At 37.3% G+C, this 13,528-nt stretch overlaps 1 pseudogene; it reads left to right on the top strand.

Moving 5' to 3' along the window:
* The first annotated feature begins 1,079 nt into the window (after positions 1-1,079).
* LOC116466359 (keratin, type II cytoskeletal 8-like) lies at positions 1,080-2,555 on the top strand (annotated as a pseudogene).
* Positions 2,556-13,528: the final 10,973 nt, after the last annotated feature.

Here is a 13,528-nt window from a genome sequence, read left to right as displayed (position 1 = left end):
CTCCTGGACAACATCTCTGGACCTTCCTTGGGTCTGGGGGACCTTGCTTCCCCCAAAGGGAAGGACAAAAGCCTGGATATCCTTCCCATCTGCTGATTGCAGAGCCCTAAGGTATTGAAAAAATATAAGCAGTAGCCAGGTAGTGGTTACAGTGGGTTTGGGGGAAGACACATTAATGGTCTGGCTTCAGGTTTGATGCCGCACAGTCCCAGTGATGGTGGTCACAGAGGTGTTTATGTCACATCTGACCCAGCAGCAAGCAGCTCAGCACAGAGGCAGAGAGAGAAAGAAAGAGAGAGAGAGAGGCTCCATTTGTTAGGGAGAAAGTAAGGGAAGATAACAAGAGTCTGTCTGGTAATCCAGAGAATTCTTCCAGACCTTACCCAAGACCACCAATATGGTACATCTATGAGTCTGAAAGAACCACAATATTACTGGGCTTCAGGTAGCTTCTCATGCAGATATGGCTGCAGTGAGCAAAAACTTAGATTCGACACCAAGTCCTTTCAAATATCTGGAAAGCCTTCCCAAGATGGATGGGTACAAACAAGCCCAGGCTGCAAAGGCTACAATAAATACCTAATGTGTCAATGCCCAGACATTGATGAACATCTACAAGCAACAAGATCATCAAGAAAACATAACGTTACCAAACTAAATAAGGCACCAAGGACCAATCCTAGAGAGACAGGGATATGTGACCTTTTAGACAGGGAATTCAAAATAGGTGTTTTGAAGAAACTCAAATATGTTCAAGATAACACAGAGAAGGAATTCAGAATCCTATCGGATAAATTTAACAAAGAAACTGAGATAATAAAAAAGAATCAACCAGAAATTCTGGAGTTAATAGATGCAATTGATGTACCTAAGAATTCGTCAGAGTCTCTTAATAGCAGGATTGATAGAGCAGAAGAAAGAACTAATGAGCTTGAAGACAGGCTATTTGAAAATACGGTCAGAGGAGATAAAAGAAAAAAGAATAAAAAACAATGAAACATTACTACAAGATCTAGAAAACAGCCGTGAGAAGCAGCTTCTCCATTCCTCCTTGTATCTCCACTGGGTTGAGGCCACCTGCCTCCACTCCTGCCTCCACCATGTCCATCAGGGTGACCCAGAAGTTCTACAAGGTGTTCACCTCTGGCCCCGGGCCTTCAGCAGCAACTCCTACACAGGTGGGCCCGAGGTCCACATCAGCTTCTCAAGCTTCTCCCAAGTGGGCAGCAGCAGCTTCCGGGGTGGCCTGGGCAGAGGCTGTAATGGGGCCAGCAGTATGGGAGGCATCACAGCTGTCACAGTCAACCAGAGCCTGCTGAGCCCCCTTAACCTGCAGGTGGACCCCAACATCCAGGCCATGCGCACCCAGGAGAAGGAGCAGATCAAGACCCTCAACAACAAGTTTGCCTCCTTCATTGACAAGGTATGCTTGCTGGAGCAGCAGAACAAGATGCTGGAGACCAAGTGGAGCCTTCTGCAGCAGCAGAAGATGACTCTGAGTAACATGGACAGCACGTTAGAGAGCTACATCAACAACCTTCAGCAGCAGCTGGAGACTCTGGGTCAGGAGAAGCTGAAGCTGGAGGAAGAGCCTGGCAGCATGCAGGGGCTAGTGGAGGGCTTCAAGAACAAATATAAGGATAAGATCAATAAGCATACAGAGATGGAGAATGAATTTGTCCTCATCAAGGAGGTTGTAGATGACGCTTACATGAACAAGGTACAGCTGGAGTCTTGCCTGGAAGGGCTGACTGACGAGATCAACTTCCTCAGGCAGCTGTATGAAGAGGAGATCCGGGAGCTGTCCCAGATCTTGGACACATCTGTGGTTCTGTCCATGGACAACAGATGCTCCCTGGACATGGACAGTATCATTGCCAAGGTCAAGGCCCAGTATGAAGAGATCACCAATGCAGCCAGGCCAAGGCTGAGAGCATGTACCAGATCAAATATGAGGAGCTGCAGATGCTTGCTGGGAAGCACGGGGATGACCTGTGTCATACAAAGATGGAGATCTCTGAGATGAACTGGAACATCAGCTGGCTCCAGGCTGAGATAGAGGGCCTCAAAGGCCAGAGGGCTTCCCTGGAGGCCGCCATCACAGATGCTGAGCAGCATGGGGAGCTGGCTGTTAAGAATGCCAACATCAAGCTGTATGAGCTGGGGCCCACCCTGCAGTGGGCCGAGCAGGACATGGTGCAGCAGCTGCATGAGTGCCAGGAGCTGATGAAATCCAGCTGGCTCTGGACATTGAGATTGCCACCTACAGGAAGCTGCTGGAGGGCATGGAGAGCTGGCTGGAGTTGGGGATGCAGAACATGCAGAACATGAGTATCCATATGAAGACCACAGGTGGCTATGCAGGTGGGCTGAGCTCAGCCTATGGGGACCTCACAAGCCCCAGCCTCAGCTATGGCCTGGGCTCCAGCTTTGGCTCTGGCACAGGCTCCACCTCCTTCAGTTGCACCAGCTCCGTCAGGGCCATGGTTGTGAAGAGGATCAAGACCCAGAATGGGAAGCTGGTGTCCAAGTCCTCTGATGTCCTGCCCAAGTGAACAGCCATGGCAGCCCCTCCCAGGCTACCCATCCTGCGGCTGTCCCAGAGCCCATGGGGGAGGCAGCTGTGCACGGGAATGCAAGACCCACCTGAGGTTCAGCCCTAGCCTTCAGCCCACCTGCAGGGGCACCTTACTGCCTATGGCACCCCCGTTGCCCATGACTCCAGCTACAAAACAATTTTTTCCCCAAAATAAAACCTCAGCTAGCTCTGCACACACATACACACACACACAAGCCACAAAAGAGCAAATCTAAGAGTTACTGGCCTTAAAAAGGAGGTAGAGAGAAAGAGATAAGGCTGGAAAGTTTATTCAAAGAGATAATAACAGAACTTCCTAAACCTAGAGAAAGTTATCAATATCAAGTTCAAGAAGCTTATAGAACCCCAAGCAGATTTAACTCAAAGAAGACTATCTCATCACATTTAATAATCAAACTTCCAAAGGTCAAGGATAAAGAAAGAATCCTAAAAGCAGCAGGAGAAAAGAAACAACATAAAATCGAGTTCCAATATTCCTGGCACAGACTTTTTGGTAAAATTCTTACAGGAAAAGAGAGAGTGGCATCACATATTTAAAGTGTTGGAGGAAAAAGAACTTTTATCCGAGAATAGTATATCCAGTGTAAATACCCTTCAAACATGAAGGATAAATATTTTCCCACACAAACAAAAGCTGAAGGATTTCATCAATACCAGTCCTACAAGAAATGCTAAATGGAGTTCTTCAATATCAAAGAAAAGGATGTTAATGAGCAATAAGAAATCATCTGAAGGTTAAAAATTTCCTGGTAATAGTAAGCACACAGAAAAACACAGACTATTCTCATCTATAATTATGTTATAAAAACTACTCATCTCTTAAGTAGAAAGACAAAAAGATGAACTAAGCAAAACTAATAACTACAACAACTTCTCAAGACACAGACAGTACAAAAAGACATAAATAGAAACAACAAAAAGTTAAAATGCAGGGAGATATGTTAAAGTGTCAATTTTATATTAGTTTTCTTTTTGCTTGTTAGTTGTTTGTTTATGCAATCAGTATTAAGTTGTCATCAGTTTGAAATAATGGGCTATAAGATATTATCTGCAATACTTATGGTAACCTCAAATCTAAAAACATACAATGGATACAGAAAAACCAAAAAGCAAAAAATTAAAACATATCACCAGAAAAAAATTTAATTCTCTAAAAGGAAGACAGGAAGGAAGAAAAGAAGGAAAGGAAGACCACAGAACAATCAAAAAACAAACAACAAAATGGCAGGAGTAAGGGATGAGTCCTTACCTATCAACAATAACATTAAATGTAAGTGGACTAAATTCTTCAAATGAAAGACATAGAGTGGATGAATGGGTAGAAAAAAAAAACAAGACCCTATGATCTGTTGCCTGTGAGAAAAACACTTCACCTATAAAGACACACATGGACTGAAAATAAAGGGATGGTAAAAGATATTCCATGCAAATGGGAAACCAAAAAAGAGCAGGAGTAGCTATACTTATAACAGAAAAAAATAAATTTCAAGACAAAAGAATAGAGAAAGCCAAGGAAGGTTATTATATAATGATAAAGGATTCAATTCAGAAAAAGCAACACAATTTTAAATATATATACACCCAACACTGGGGCATACAGATATATAAAGGAAATACTAAAGAGTTAAAGAGAGAGACAGACCCCAATAAAATAATAATGAGACTTCCACACCCCACTTTCAGCATTTGACAGAGCTTCTGACAGAAAATCAACAAAGAAACATTGGACTTGCTCTGTGCTATAGACCAAATGAACCTAATAGATGTAATTCATCCAATGGCTGCAGAATACACAGTATTCTTCTCCTCAGCACATGGCTCATTCTCAAAGAAAGACCGTATGTTAGACAACAAAACAAGTCTTAATGCGTTCCAAAAAAATAATAATATGAAGTGTCTTCTCTGACAACAATGGAATAAAAGCAGGAGTCAATAACAGGAGTAATTTTGTTAAGTATACAGATATATGGAAATTAAACTACATGCTTCAGAATGACCAGTGGGTCAATGAAGAAGTTATAAGGAAACTGTAAAATTTCTTGAGACAAATGATAAGAGAAACATGACATACCAAAACCTATGGGATGCAGTAAAAGCCATACTAAGAGGAAAGTATAGAGCTATAAGCACCTGCATCAAAAAAGAAGAAAAACATCAAATAAATAATTTAATGATCCATCTTAAAGAACTAGAAAGGCAAGAATAAACCGAACTCAAAATTAGTAGAAGAAAAGTAATAATAAAGAGCAGAGCAGAAACAAATGATACTGAAATGAAGAAAGCAATACAAAAGACCAAAAAAATGAAAAGTTCTTTTTTTAAAAGCCTAGCAAGATGGACAAACCTTTAGCCAACTAAGAAAAAAAGAGATAAGACTATAATAAATAAATTTAGAGATTAAAATGGAGACATGACAATAGATACTACAAAAGTTCAAAGGATCATGAGAAGCCACTAGGAGCAACTATATGTCAAACGTTGGAAAACTTGGGAGAAATGAATAAATTCTTGGACACATATAACCTATGAAGATGGAACCATGAAGAAATCCAAAACCTGAACAGAGAAATAACAAGTAATGAGATCAAAGCCATAATAAAAATTCTCCCAGCAAATAAAAGCCCAGGACCCTATGACTTTATTGCGGAGTTTCACTAAACATTTAAAGAAGAACTATTACCAATCCTACTCAGGATATTCTGAAAAAATAGAGGAAGAGGGAATACTTCTTAACTTATTCTATGAGGCAAGTATTACCATGACATCAAAACCGGACAAAGACACATTAAAAAAAAAAACTACAGGTTTTCATCCTTGATTAACATTGATGCAAAAATCCTCCACAAAATACTAGCAAACTAAATTCAGCAGCAAATTAAAAAGATCATTCATCATGACGAAGTGGGATTTATCTGAAGGATGAAAGGATGGTTCAACATACACAAATTAATCAATGTGATACATTATATCAACAAAGGACCAAAACTATATGATAACTTCAATTGATGTGGAAAAACATTTGAAAAAATTCAACATCCCTTCATGATAAAAGCCCTTAAAAAACTAGGTATAGAAGAAATGTGCTTCAACATAATAAGCTACATATGACAGACCCACAGCTACTGTCATACTAAATGGGGAAACAGAGATGAACACTTTTATCATTGTTATTCAACATAATACTGGAAGTCATAGCTGGAGCAATCAGACAAAAGAAAAACATAAAGGCATCCAAATTGGAAAGGAAGAAATAAAATTATCCTTGTTTGCATATTATATAATCTTTTATTTGAAAAAAACTAAAGACTCACCAAAAAACTATTAGTACTAATAAACAAATTCAATAAAGTTGCAGGATACAAAATCAACCTACACAAATCAGTAGCACTTCTATATGCCAACAGTGAATAATCTGAAAAAGAAATTAAAACATAATCCCGCTTACAATAGCAACAAATAAGATAAAATACCTAGGAATAAACTTAACCAAAGAAGTGAAAGATCTCTCTAATGGACACTATAAAATATTGATGCAAGAAACTGAAGAAGGCAACCATAAGTTAAAAAAGATTTTGTATTAGTGGATTCCATATTTATGGATTGGAAGAATCCATAAAATGCCCATACTATCCAAAGCAATCTACAGAGTCAATGCAATTCTTATCAAAATACCAATGACATTCTTCACAGAAATACAAAAAATAATCCTAAAGCTTATATGGAACCACAAAAGACCCAGAATAGCAAAAGCTATCCAGAGCAAAAAGAACAAAACTGGAGGAATCACATTACCTGACTTCAAGTTATACTACAGAGCTATAGTAACAAAAACAACATGGTACTGGCATTAAAAACAGACACAGGCAGAAAAGAAACAGAATAGAGAGCCCAGAGACAAATCCATACATCTACAGTGAGCTCATTTTTGACAAAGGAACCAATGACACAGAATAGGGAAAGGACAGTTTCTTAAATAGAATGGTGCTGGGAAAACTGGATATCCATAAGCGGAAGAATGAAACTAGACTCCTGTCTCTTGTCATATACAAAAATCTAATCAAAATGTATCAAAGACTGAAATCTAAGACCTCAAACTATGAAACTACTACAAGAAAACATTAGGGAAACACTTCAGGTCATTGGACTGGGCAAAGATTACTTGAGTAAAATCTCATAGGCACAGGCAACCAAAGAAAAAATTGGACAAATAGGATCACAGCAAGTTAAAAACTTCTTGTACAGCAAAAGAAGCAATCAATAAGGAATAGGAGTATTAAAGCAACTCATGGAATGGGAGAAAATATTTGCAAACTACTAATCTGATGACAGATTAATAACCAGAATATATAAGGAGCTCAAACAACTCTATAGGAAAAAAAACCTAATAATCCAATTTAAAAATGGGCAAAAGACCTGACTAGACATTTCTCAAAAGAAGACATAAACAGCAAACAGGTAAATGAAAAGGTGCATGATATCACTGATCCTTAGAGAAACATAAATCAAAACTACAAGGAGAGATCATCTCACCCCAGTTAAAATGACTTTTATTCAAAAGACAGGCAATAATAAATGCTGGCGAGGACGTGAAGAAAAGGGAACACTTGTACACTGTTGGTGGAAATATAAATTAGTACAACCACTATGGAGAATGCTAGGGAGGTTGCTCAAAACTAAAAATAGAGCTACCATATCTATTGCTGGGTCTATACCCAAAAGAAAGGAAATCAGTATATGGGAGAGATACGTGCACTCTCATGCTTCTTGTAGCACTGTTCACAATACTTGCATTTGGAAGCAACCCAAGTGTCCATGAACAGATGAATCTTTTTTTTTTAAATAAATGTGGTACGTATACACAATGGAGTGTCATTCAGCCATAAAAAAGAATGAGATCCTGTCATTTGCAACAATATGTATGGAACAGGAGGTCATTATGTTACATGACATATGCAAGCCAGGCACAGAAAGACAAACTTTGAGTGTTTCCACTTATTCGTGGGAGTGAACAATTAAAAGATTGAACTCATTGAGATAGAGAGTAGAATGATGGTTACCAGATGCTGGCAAGGGTAATGGGCAGGTGGGGAGGAGAAGTGGGGGTGGTTAATGTACACAAAGATATAGTTAGAATGAATAAGATCTGTTATTTGATAACACAACAAGGTGACAATCTTAAATAATAAATTAATTGTACATGTTCAAATACCTAAAATAGTATAATTGAATTGTTTGTAACATAAAGGATAAATGCATGAGGTGAGGAATACCTTATTTACCCTGATGTGATTAAAATACATTGTATGCCTGTTTCAAAATATCCCATATACTTCATAAATATATACACCTACTATATACCTACAAAAACTAAAATATAAAAAATTAGGCAGTTAACAGAGGGTCAAATTCAAATGTGTTCAGAACAAATTTCCAATAATCTCTTTTGCCTATTTCTAAATTTTGGATATTTTTCTGACACCTGTTGGCTTCATGAAGAATTTGGATTTGTTACCATGTAACTGAGCCTATATTATAAAAATCATAAAATGTTTGTTCTATTTTCTTTTTCTCTTTGTCCTTTTCTTTCATGTAAAACTGCTTGATTGCACATAGTAATTTTGGTAGAGGTTGGTTACTGATAATTGGTTAGCTTAACCCTGAGATGTTGTCTGCAAGATTAATGAACTTGGGTTGTTTTATTTGTTTCTTTTTTTTTTTAACATATTAAAAAAAAAAAGAACAATGATCTTTAAATCATGCAGACCTCCTTGACGGCTGAGGCATACAAGTAGCTTTGATTATCAGGGGATATCACCTTGCCCATTTTCTACTTTACTCATTAAAGCCTCCAGTAGGTGAACATAAATTTTGAGGTTCTACAACAGCCAGTGGCCCAGAGGCTGCAAGTCATTGCTAATATTGGAGATACATGGTAGTACATGATGTTAAAGAAAACATTCCTTTTTCTTTTCTTTGTAAAATCCTGGTAGACGTTAAGAGTAAACAGTTATAATAACATATTTAGGGAGTTTCTTAGAGATAAGTATTTTTTCATAGTCTTTGCCATGTGAAGAGCTATTGCCCATGGTATAGTACCAAAGACCTGAACTCAGAAGAAATGGGACAGTGACCTAGCTTAGAGGACAATGAAGAATACAAAGACAGTCTTAACTTCAAATTTTATCTAAGAACTTTTTTTTCCCATGACAAATTTAAACATAGAACTGGAGAATCATAAGACCTCTGGAGCAGAGTTTTCAAATTATGTGGGATGAGGGACCAATTTTATTTACTTGTGTTTTCTAGAGTGTGTGTTCTACTGGTCTATACGTGTCCTCATGTGCATGACTAGTATAACTATACTGGTGGTGCAATATGAAACTCACCAGATGAGTTTGCCAGCGCCTAAACTATTCTATACCCTGCTCAACTAGATAAGTGCAATGATAATGTAGTTGGATGTCATTGCAATTTAAAGGATTGTTGTAAGATTTTACAATGCATATTATTAGTTTCTTTATATATCTTGTCATGGCCTAGTGACAAACAAATCTGGCACCGGCCTACAGACTACATTTTATGTACTGCTCTACCTTAGGACAATAACATGAAACAGCTCTGACATCTCCAGATTTTTTCTTCTTCTGATGCTTAATTACTTTATTTGACAATTTTTAAAAATGTTGACTGTCATCTCAAGAACTGTGTTGCCTCTGTTTTTATAATGTAGTCATCAATGTAGCCAATACATTAAGCTTATCCGAGAAAACAAAAACATGAGAATAAGTTTTCTCAAAAAGTGGCTAATTAGCTTTTTAATCAATTGAATACAATTAGGAATTTCTAAATTACAGATGATCCCTGACTGATGATTTCTTAATTTACATTACTTTAAGCATTCATACAACCATTCTGTTTTTCACTCTCAGTAGAGTGTTTAAGAAATCGCATAAGATACTCTACACTTTACTGTAAAGTAGGCTCTGTGTTAGATGATTTTCTCCAACTATAGGCTAACGTAAGTGTTCTGAGCATACTTAAGGTAAGCTAGGCTAAGCTAAGCTATGATGTATGGTAGCTTAGATGTATTAAATGCATTTTTGACTTATGAAAATTTCAATTTATGATGGATTTATTCTGACACAACCCCATCATAACCCTTGTCAGTTAGTTATTAGGCATTTACATATTTATTTATTTTAAGACTAGCCAAGTGCAGTAGTGAGAAGGGGCTAAAAGAGTAGAACAAGGAGTTCAATTAGTAACTGACTATAGTTATTTGGCCTTTTTAACATTAAATAATCATCAAGAGAACATATTGACCTATGGCTTATAATAAGGAAAAAACTATTTAAACTACGAAAGACCAGCACTTCGTGCCCCTAGAAGGTTAATAAAAGGACAAATTGCTTTAAATTCAAGCACTGGCATTTGCTAATCTGGAACATTTTAATTACCCTCCTCTAAAAGCATTGACCTCTAATCATTAACTACAAAAAAAAGGTAAGCCCTTTGGTTCCTTGATTTCAATTTTTTGAACCTCGATAATTATACTTAGTTTCACCTTTTTGCCAAATCAAAACATAATATGGAAGAAAAGGACTGAAATCGGTCCAAATAGTACTTGAAATATGTTCATCAGTAAATATATTTTTAAAAATCCCAGAGGAGCTTTGATTTTGTAGACTGTGGATGGGAGAGGACAAGTTATAAGTGATAAACATAATAAATAAGTGATATGGTATGTTGAAAGGTAATAAAGAAAGAAGAAAATAAATAGAGAAAGGTTTGAGGATTGAGTTTGTTGGGGATTGAGAGTGTGAGGTGCGGGAAAGGGGGAAGGTTATGTTGTGATGTTAATAAGCATGATCAGTTTCTGCCCTTTTGAAAAGGTACAGTCTGAGCAAAGACTAGAGGAAAGTGATATGTCTGGGGGAACAGCATTTCACACAAGAGGAACAGCTGATGCAAAGAGCTCAAGGCAGAAGTTGTGCCTGATGAGTTCAAGGAGCAGCCAACAGGACGGAGAATAGTACGAGGGGAACTCAGAGAGGAATTGTGTACATGTGGATGAGTAGGGGCCTACGGAACATCTTTTCTGTCTTTTATCTCTCCTTTGCTCTGGCCATCACTGCTTCACCTCGACAGGTGGGGCCCAGTAGGTATCATTGCACATCTGGGGCTGGCAGGGCTTGCTCCTAAGTAAACGTGAAGTGTGAAGTTAATATCCCCTGGAGAAGCCCATAACCAATGGGAGATGACTGCTGGTGAATAAAAATTCCCCAATCATATAAAATGAAGAATGGGCCTGAAGAATTCCTCAGCAGACAAAGCTAGTTAGGCCTCATAAATGACCTTAACCTTGCTTGATTTGCAAACATAAGTGAAACTTAATTGAGGCCATTTTTTGTAAATGTCTACATGAAAGAAAAATAGCATTTAGGCTTAACTGGTCAGAAGCAGGGACAGACCTTATAATTTTATAACCAGGGACATTCCAGTGGGATAGATCAAATAGGCAACAATAAACTGTAACCAATCAAATATTTTCTTTGCTTTACTTCCGTGTTTGTCCCATAAAAGCCCGCCCCTTGCATTTCCTTGGTAGAGCTTCTGAACCACTCTGGTTTGGAGATTCCTGATTCATGAGTCACTGTTTACTCAAACTCTTTAAAATTGTATTGCATCTCAGTCTGCTTTTGAACAATGTATAGGCACAGAATACTCATGACCTCAGAAGGACCTGGCAGGATTGAGTTGCCCAGAGACAACCATCTCAATGACACATCCGTGGGCATACTTTTTTCCTTCACTCTACTTCCTTTTGTTCCCTTTCTCTGAGTCTTGAAAGTCACTTTCAAAATAATAAGTTTCTTGCTTGTAAATGCTTGTCTGTGGCTTTGTTTTTTGGGACGATAGAAGGAAAGACAAAGCTAGGAGACTAGAGCATGAAGGATCACATAGGTCACTTAAGACTTCGTAAAAACTTTAGCTTTCTTTGAGTTCAGGGTTTTGGACCAGGAAGCGAGATGATCTGACTCAAAAGGAAGAAACTGAGGAAACAGAGAAAGAGAATATTCTTTATCAATCAAAAGAATGACTCTAGGTTCCAGTAGGCAATTAGCTGTTTGTCTCCCCAGGCAAAAATACGAACTCACAATCTTTAGTCTGGATAATCTCAAGAGAGTTTAAAACCAGGTTAAATAGCCATGCTTAAAGTCTCTTTTTTTCCTGTGGAAAATAAGAAGGAATGGCCTTTCCTTAAGATTGGTACTAACCTTACATTCTGAGCCTAGTGGAAAAGTTCTAAGTAGGCCTCTGGGATTTTGTGAAAGTAGATGAGGAATTAAGCTGATTCTAAAAGAGAATATAGTACTTAGGTTTTATTCTCTCAACTCCTCGATGTTACCACTGTGGAAGGGCAGAAAGCATTTTAAAACATAGAGAATGCAATTAACACAACAAAAATATGTTAATACCAAAAAGTTTGCTTTATATTTGATGTGTCTATGAATGAATTTTAAAGAATGATGTTACCCAAGGCTTAATGCTTTAAGAATCTGTTGATGAAACCACAAAATAATCTGAATGGACTTTTTTTTTTATAGACCTACAGGAACTCTTGATGTTCGTTATATTACCCTCCAAATTATATATTCATTTATTCTAATACAACATAGTTTTTTCTTCAGTATTAGTGCTAAAAGAGGTTGTTGTTGTTGTTGTTGCTGTTGCCAACAGTTCTTGTAGTATGAGGGATGTTGTTTTCTGACAATTCAAACTGAAATTATGTTTTTGAACCAAAACCAGAATTTATATGTAAAATTTTAGCTTTCTAGAAGCAGAATTCTCTTTTAATTTATGGGTATAGTAGCCCTTTTAGATACAAACCTTTGTATATATTTTTGAGATGTTAGGAGGCTTTCTATAATTACCTTGAGAAATCAAAATAATCTTTGACTATGTTCCTAGATTGGATTTCAACTTTACCCTAATATAATAATAGTTTAATACAATTCCAAGCAAATTCCAAGCTTATTTTGTAAAATAAAAATTCTTAGCATGTATAGCTAAGTATATTTATATATCTTAGCATGTATAGCTAAGTATATTTATATATCTTAGCATATATAACTAAGATAATTGGAGAAATGAAATGATCTAGAGGAGAATTTGCCTAGCTAGACAATATATAATATTATGAAAATACATTTATGAAAGAAATAAAATATGTCAGCAGGCGTAAGAAATCTATAATTAAACCAACAGTTAACTCAGAAATAAAACCTAGGTTTTAGTATCTACATAATTTAGTAGTTTATGAATCTGTAATTACAAACCATTAGGGACCAGAGGAGTTGTCAATAAATGATCCTGAGACAATTGATTAGTTTTTTGAAACAAACCTATAATATATGCTCCTTGTGGAAGCAGAATTCTAAAATGGCACTTAGGATGCTCCATCCTAATCCCTGGAAACTGAATATGGTAAAGTATCAGTCCCATAATTATGCTATGTTATTGGCTAAGTTGACCTTAAAATAGGGAGAAATCTGGAGGTGAAACTAATTTAATTCCTTAGACTTTTTAAAAGCAGAGTTTTCTACTTTCTACTATAGCAGAAGAGAAAGTTGGAGAGGTTGGAAGAATGAGAGAGAGTCAATACCCCCTCTCTGGCTTGGATTATGGAATAGGCCAAGGAAGAAGAAATGGAGGTGGCCTTAAGGAGTTCAAAGAGATCGTCTGCTGACAAGCACCAAGGAAATGGGAAACACAGTGCTACAACTTCATGGAACTCAATTGCACCAACAACAGAAACAAGCACAGAAGCTGATTTTTTTTTTCTAAACTTCCAGATAAGAACCCAGTCTAGTCAATACCTTGATTTCTGTAAGACCCTAAACTGACAACCCAGTTTAGTTCGCCTGG

This window comes from Hylobates moloch, unplaced genomic scaffold (genome assembly GCF_009828535.3).
Source record: "Hylobates moloch isolate HMO894 unplaced genomic scaffold, HMol_V3 SCAFFOLD_4, whole genome shotgun sequence".
In the NCBI taxonomy this organism is placed as follows: Eukaryota; Metazoa; Chordata; class Mammalia; order Primates; family Hylobatidae; genus Hylobates; species Hylobates moloch.
This window is presented reverse-complemented; position numbering and strand designations above follow the sequence as displayed.